Source organism: Papaver somniferum, chromosome 6 (genome assembly GCF_003573695.1).
Source record: "Papaver somniferum cultivar HN1 chromosome 6, ASM357369v1, whole genome shotgun sequence".
In the NCBI taxonomy this organism is placed as follows: Eukaryota; Viridiplantae; Streptophyta; class Magnoliopsida; order Ranunculales; family Papaveraceae; genus Papaver; species Papaver somniferum.
The window spans coordinates 172,077,522-172,085,764 of NC_039363.1; the positions used below are offsets into that span (position 1 = coordinate 172,077,522).

Sequence of the window (8,243 nt, forward strand, 5' to 3'; positions counted from 1 at the left end):
TCTTCAAAAAATCATTTTGGGGCCAGTATATATTCGGAAGTTAAATCTACTACCGAATATGGTAGTACCAAAATTCGAAAATTAGATATATTCGAAGATAAAAGTAACATAATTTACTACCCATTGTGGTAGTACCAAAGTTAGAAAATTAAAGGATTTTGACAAAATTTCATTTTGGGGCCAATATTCATTCGGAAGTTAAACTTACTACCGATTATGGTAGTACCAGAATTCGAAAATTGAAAATTTTTGGAAAAATCTCATTTTTGGGACATTATATATTCGGAAGTTAAATCAACACTATTTACTATCGATTATGGTAGAATCAAAATTCGGGGAACAAAAAAAAAAAAAAAAGAAAAAAAAAACTTCAAATAATTCTGCTAACAATAACTAAACTACCGAATTTATGTTTAATTTCCGATTATTGAAGGACAATTTTGCCATTAGGAAAAAAAGGATAAGGAATGAACTCAATTTAAATTTGGATGACCCTATTTTATTTTATTGTTGGTCCCTAATTCCTTTCAAGTGCCCCTAAAAATGCAAGGTTATATATACTCACTAAGAAAACATACAAACTACGTGTGTGAATTTTTTTTTCCATTGGAGGCCGTTGGAAGAACTTTCGTACAAGATAGTCTAATTGTCAGAGACGGCCCTGATCACGCAATGTCTTGTAATTTCATTTATATATGAAATTTTATTTACATCAAATCAATTACGTCAGAAAACATAAAAATACTAAATTGGGTGCAACATCTAACAACAGTGGTTCAATGGATCCATTTCACCCTCTGGTGCTCAACTTTACACGCTCCGGCGATAAGTGTACAACAACAATCTGGGTTAATATCCAAATCAGGATGGCGTACAAAACTGGACTACCCGTCTCACTGCATGCCCTCTCTATCCCATTTCTCTCTTTAAATTTTTTTTCTCCATAAACCCTAACACAACTTCTTCGATGTCCTTCTATCAATTCCTTTACATCTGCAAACGTCATTCGTTCATCCTTTGATCGATTCATTGTTGTTTTAATAATAATGGAAAGAAAAAGAGTCATCAGTTTAATACCAAAGGTCAGAAATTCTCAACCCAATCTTAATTCTATTTGCATTAATCTCTTAAATAAAGTTAAGACCTTTAGAACTGTTGCTGCTGAAAGAACTGACCATCAAACTCAACCAAGTAACAGTAACTCGTATGGTTCTGAGGGAGGAGGAGACATCCAGCAGACTACAGGTGCTGGGTTTCCGAATAGTAGGTTTTATCAAACGGAGTTCCACAAGAACCCAAGTTCTTCATATTTTCATAATAATTACGGTAGGAGTTTCCAACACAACCCTAGCGGGTATGATCCAACGTTACAGAACATAAATCCTAATGGGTTCAATCCAAATGATTTGCAGCATAATGCTAATGTGCTGAAGAGGCCAAGATCTTCATATTTTCATAATAGTTACGATAATCTCCAGAATAACCGTAATGGGTATCATTCACAGGCACAGAACATTAATCCTAATAGTAAGCAGAATGGAAATGGTCTCGAGGAGATGGATGGTTTCTGTAATGAGGGTAATGTGAAGGAAGCTATGGGGGTTCTGAATTTGTTACATCAACAAGGTGTTGAGATTGATTTGCCTCGGTATTGTCAGTTGATGAAAGTTATTGGGGAAGTTGTTGCTAATGAAGAGGCAAATTGATTCATAATCATCTTATGAAGACAAAGTTCTCTTTGGAAATTAATGTACAGAATAAGTTACTAGAGATGTATTTGAAATGTGGTTTAGTGTCTGATGCTTATGAATTGTTTCAAAAATACCTACTCGAAATCTGACTTCTTGGGATACCATGATAGTTGGTCTGGCAGAAAATGGATACGGAGAAGACGCAATAGATGTGTTCACTGAATTAAGGAGGCAGGGGGAAGACCCAACGGCCAAATGTTTCTTGGGGTTCTTTATGCTTGTAGTACCCTTTTTGATGTTAATGAAGGATTGCTGCACTTTGAGTCGATGAGTAAGGCGTTTGGTACTGCACCTTCCATGGATCATTATGTGGGTGTTGTGAAAATGTTGGCATGTTCAGGACACTTGGATGAGGCTTTTGAGTTCATTGAAGATATGCCAGTTGAACCAAGTATTGATGTTTGGGAAACTTTGATGAATCTTTGCAGAATTCATGGGAATTTGGAAATTGGGGACCTTTGTGCTAATATCGTTGCTCTCTTAGACCCCTCACAGCTAAATGTTGAATCAAAGGCTGGTTTTGTGCCAGTAAACCCCTCTGATATGCAAAATAAGGTTTCAGGTCAGACACCATTAAGATTACAAAATAGGATTCAACAGTTTAAGGCAGGGGATACATCCCACTCTGATAGTGACAAAGTTTATGCCCATCTGAAGACACTGAGTGCACATATGAAAGAGTGGTTATATACCTGAGCTTAGATACGCAATGCATGATGTTGATGATGAAAGTAAAGCTGAAATACTTCTCGCACACAGTGAAATATTGGCTTGTGTTTCTGGTATCTTAAGTAGCCCTGCTCGCAGCCAAGTGCGAATACTCATGAATGTTGGAATGTGTATGGATTGCCATAATGCATTGAAGATTATCTCTAAAATTGTTGGAAGGCGAATCAGCGCTCGTGCATCCAAGCGGTTTCACCAAATCGAAGAAGGGGTGTGTTCCTGCAACGACTTTTACTAAAGCGTCAGTAAGGGTTTTGAAGGTATTACATCCTAGTTATAATCCTTCTTATAGCTAACTTAGTATAAACTTAGGTGCATATTATGGCTATGCAATAATTTAGCGCTCTTACCTAATTTGAAGGGTTATTATCATTACAAGAGAGTGGAATTATGAAATTGCAATATTAGGTTGATATTGGTTAAATTAATAGCATAGCTCGACTCATTATAGTTTTCTAAGTTTCCAGAAAATTGTACAATATGACCTGTGGCTGGTTGGAACCTGCACAAATACTCTTTTGCTTTTGCAAAGTAATTATATTCAATCATTAGTTGGTTATGCCAAAAATCGTGCCAGCCATTTTATGATTTTCACCGCTTCCTTGGCTCTTTTTAATGAAAGAAGCCACTGAGACACTTACGTATTGTATTGTGCAACTACTGGCATCATAATATCTTTCTCGTATGTAGGTTTTACCACGTGTGCTTTGTATATTGTGCACATGGGGAACCTTGTAAGAGATACCATTCCTAAATTTTACCATTCCTTATCTATAAGGATATAATTGGAAAAACACCTGAAAATATCCTTATCTCCTCCTTGCCTTAAAAACTGTGAAATAAGTCAACTTCGGTGGGACGGAGGGAGTATAACATTAACCTTTCTTGCTGTGTGTTTGTGCAATTCTCAGCTTAAAGGATTAATTCCTGTAGTGACCAGGTTACGGTAATGATTTTATCCTCCACAGCTGTTAAGTTCATTCTATTAAAGAAGAGAAGTGATGAAGAAACTAAAGAATGGGCAATCCTTGTAGCTTTTTCATTTTCTGTTACCCGTGGAGTATAGAAATTTATTAGTTATTTTTTTATCCACGGTGGGTATGATATGAGGTATGTGAAGCTTGGCAGCGTTGGTATACACTTTCTTTTATGGACAATGGATTGATATGAGTATGGGCTGGCTGAACATACTCACCCCAAGTGTCGCATAGGTGAAATTTAAAGCCTAGAGAGAAAGCTGTTGCCGCAAAAGTGCTGCTGCGGCTTTTAAGTGTTTAAAGCAGGATAATTTCATGAAAAGAGCAAGGATGTGGTGATTTTTTTTTTTTTTACTTCAATTTTTGACATGATCATAAACTAGAAAACACAGTGGGTTGGCAGTAGTGTTGTAGATGTGGATTCTAATGAAATATTTAACCAATATTGGATATAATTCTTTGAGATAAACCTTTCTGTGTTTTGTATTCAGAAAGTTCTTATTGTTTTCAATTGTATCAACTATCCATTAAGAATGATTTCTTAATCTTCATATTTTCTGTGCTTCCTTTTTGTCTTTTTTGCAGAATGTGTTGTGATATAGGATGTAAGCTGAACCTTACTGCTGAAGCATAATAATCCAGAAGGCTTTCCCCAATATGTTGTTATTTGAGACTCTCTTTCTCTTCCATACAAGTTTTGGAAGGAGAAAGTTTGTCAGAGAGTATCCTGGTGTCAGTATGAATCTGAAGTAAGAATCAGGAACTTGATAATGTAATAGGAATCCACTGCCTTCATTAAGATTCTGAGAAGCACATCAAAGTATGAGAATTCTAATTGATGAAAAGTTCGAAACTTAAATGATTTATTGACTTTGCGGAGTCTATGCATGAAGTTGCAGTTTCCATTCACCTTGTCAACTGCTGATCCATTTCACCTGAAACTGTCACAACGGCAAACAATAGGCGTGGTAAGATTAATACTATCTGTTTCACCTTGCATGCCTTGACATTACTTTTGTGTATGTGTTATGGATGTATACCCGTTGCACAATTGTGACAAATGATTAATTGTTTTTATCATTGGTCTTTTTGATTTGCTGTTGATCTCATAAGTTCGTATCGTGAACCTTACTGTGAGCATTGTATGTTTCGTTACTGCAGCTATGTGAGTTGTCCTTCCATAAGACTCATCATTTCAGGAATCCATACAATGAGAGTGAAGGTATGTGACCAAGTAATCTTTTGCCTTTTCTCTCTTTTTTTCCCCTGGCGAGGAATGTACCCCTATGCTACTGGGCCTCAAATTAGGGAGTCTGTCTTTCTTTATGGTTTATTCAAATGTTTCTTACCATTTAACGAGTGCTTACCTCAGAAGTTCCTAGCATTTTCCTGGAAATCGTGGTTGTTATCTCTGGGAGGAAATTCTTAGGTACAATGGAGGTTAGCCTTATCATGGGTTAGGCTTCCTGGTCGAAGTCTTGGTATTGACTGAAAATCTGTACTTTCTCATGATGCTCACAGATGTCGTGATCAGTCTGAACAGTCTTGGATTTTTGATTTGTTTCTCCTGCAAGCTTTTTCTTCTTTTCACACATGTTATACCAGTGCTATTGAAGCCTATGTTTACACATCAACAAAGTGATTTTTATCACATTTATTATGATGTTATGCTTGCGCCTCTAACTCTCCACACTCAAACTGTTAAATTGTTTCTTGCTTGGGTACACCGTACACTTCAGATTAGTTGAGACTGCCGGGAGCTGGAGCCTTCTAGCAGTGAGCAGCTAGCGTCCTTGCTTTATCTTGAACCAGATAGTGAATTAGTGGTATATTATGTACTTTCAGCTTATGTTTTTTTTTCTTCCTATTTGGTTTTTAAAAGTAACTCTTTTACCTCGACGCTGTCTGAATAGCTGTCTGAATATAATGTAGACCCCTTATATATCTTGGAAGGGAGTATCCTGCAAAGTCTATTTTGCTTTGCACTATGAAAATATTTTAGACGTGCTAAATGGGTCCTCATGGTTTTTCTTATGAGGGTGTCACACCCGTTGGTTCCCAGTGCCAGACGGCAGACATGTTCTATGTAGCTCTCCATATGTTTCCTCCATTTTATCCAATCCTATGGATGTGTAGGGACCCACATCAGGCATGGATTTACAGGGCAGCCCTTCCTGGTGGTGGTCTTTGGATGATGATGGGGCCTGGAGGGGACCTTTCACGGAAGGAATGGGCATATTGTCACCAGCACCAGGCGCGCAGGTTCTGAGGAGCGTTCAAAGGTGACCAGGTAGTGATAGATATAGTGCAGGTTCAGATCAAAGTAAGGTACAGGAAATGGCTGGCGGTGGACCAAATGACGAGTCCAAGTATCAGCAAGGCAGACCCCAAAGTAAAGACTCATTTGGCGGTGTCGTCGAAGGTGGAAACAGCTTTAGAAATGTGACAGCGAGAGTGAGAGCGAGGTACCGAGACGATCAAGGCGTGGAGAGGGGAAGCAACGGTGAGCCATCATCGCCCTCCGAAAACGAAAAACCCAGCTAATTTTTCCTTTTAATTTACTCGATATTGTCTTTCTTTTTATTTTCTGATTCTTGTTTAGTCAATCCCACATCCATATATTTGAATCTCATTACTACGTAACTGTGACTAATGCACGGAAAACGTGTCTAAGCAAAAGTTTTTCATTTACTATGGTTTTTAGGCAGGCGGAGAAGAAGTTTTTGATTTACTAAGGTTTTTATGCAGGCAGGGGAAAAAGTACTAATCCTTGTGAAAAAGAAATGTGATGCAAATCGGATGAGTGTATTATATTTCCTTCAAGCTAATCCTTGTGAGAGTGATCGGATGAATCTCAGTCAACGTCAATGGTACACCGTATGGATTCATTACTCCTACCAGAGGCTTAAGACAAGGTGATCCCATATCTTTCTACATTTTCATCGTCTGTGCGGAAATACTTTCAACAAATCTTGCCAAACTAGAAGCAAATAATCTGATTCAAGGTATCCGAATATCAAAAAAGACACCTCCCATCCTACACTTAATGTATGCAGATGATTTGCTCATCACATACATAGCTATCCAAGAAAGTAGTAATCACCTTCAAAGAATTCTTCTATCATATGGCTCTTCAGCGGGTCAAATTATCAACGCAGCAAAATCAACCATTATTCACTGCCCAAGACTCCAACAACATCACATAGATAACCTTCACCAATTCTTCGACATGTCGACTACATCAATCCCACCTGTATACTTAGGACCTCTAGTCGCATCTTTGAACCGTTACTACAGAGATTGGCACGCAAAGCACAAGGATGGATCACAAAATGCCTTACCCCTGCAGGAAGACTAGTTCTAATTAAAACCTCCTTAACACCAACCTCAAATCACCTCATGCAAACACAGATTTTCCCCACCCATGTTCACAAACAAATTGATCGGATCACCAGGAATTTTTTATGGGGTCACGATTCTTCAGTCCGAAAGCTTCACCCATTAGGATGGAACAAGCTAAACAAGCCAATAGCGGAGGGAGGGCTAGGTATTAGGAAGAGTGGCCATCACAATAAAGCTCTTTTCATGAAAAAAATTTGGAATATTCAAGACCAACCACATTCCATTTGCTCGAGCTTCTTCAACGAGAAATACCTCAACCATCAACCGATATTGCAAGGTACGATATCAATACCCACTACTGCCAGCCCACAATGGAAATAAATGGCATCTATCATACCTACTGTAAAAAATCATATATTTCACCAAATAGAAAATGGTTTGGATACCCCTATCCAAGCAAATTGGATACCCCACTTTCAAAACCTTGATCCAACCCAATGCGACCCTATCCAATATGTCGCAGACTTAATTGACCCCATCTCCCAAATTAATTTTTCTTAATATGGAAATTCTCGTGTTTTCCAAAAGAATATTTCAAATTAAGAATTATTCTTTAAAGTAATATATTATTATATATATATAAAATAATAAATTATTATTTTATCGATTAAGTAATATCTCTTTAAAATAATAGGATTTAGGCGGTCCCAAACCTATTATTTTATAGAAGTTCTACTGTATATGTGGAGGCAATCACGTCACATTCTTTTATATTTTATTTTTTGTTCATGCTCCCTCCCACTATGGAGGTAGGCATTTGAACCCCATAACTTCTAAATGAACTCTCATTTGAAGGAGTTTGGATGTTATCTAGGGAGTGCTTTTCTACTTTATATCGAAAAAAGAGGAAAATGAAGTATTAAGGATTAAAACTCATAATGAAAGTACATATGAGACCGAAGACATTAACATAAAGGACAACTGACTTACACACTAATGTCCAATGAACCGGTATACAAGATATAATGCTTTACTGCTTATTCATACCCATCTTTTCATTATGGTTGGGGAGTAATGACTAATAGTTGTTTGCGGGTAAAATCGGTTTACCGGATAAAGTGTAAAATGGTGGAGTAAGCGGATGATATACAGAGAAAATCTTCTAAACCCTTAAACAGATGGACTACACGGGAGTAATTTGAATTCGAGAGACCAATCGGTAATCCTCTAGCCTAAACCTAGAAATGGTCATTCCAACTTTAATTCGGTCACAATGGAAAGAAAAATGTCGATCTGTACGGAGGGAAGCTAAAAAGGTGTTAAGATTAATGGAAACTGATTGTGGATTGTTGGACTGCTTCGAAGATGATTTCTCTTTGTTGGATCGAGAGAAAGCTTTTGTGTGTTTCTGGGATATGGATGTCATGTGACTGATGTTATCGTTTCT

The 8,243-nt window shown here is 37.5% G+C and overlaps 1 long non-coding RNA gene across 2 annotated transcripts; it reads left to right on the forward strand.

Annotated features, from left to right (window-relative positions):
* The first annotated feature begins 785 nt into the window (after positions 1 to 785).
* LOC113290127 lies at positions 786 to 7,322 on the forward strand. 2 transcript variants are annotated; one of them, XR_003331405.1, is made up of 4 exons: positions 786 to 2,737; positions 4,040 to 4,422; positions 4,616 to 5,957; positions 6,203 to 7,322. It is a non-coding gene; the product is annotated as an uncharacterized LOC113290127 (long non-coding RNA). The 2 variants fall into 2 exon arrangements; XR_003331406.1 differs by lacking the exon at positions 6,203 to 7,322 and having other exon boundaries at positions 4,616 to 5,280; positions 5,591 to 6,101.
* The last annotated feature ends 921 nt before the right edge of the window (positions 7,323 to 8,243 follow it).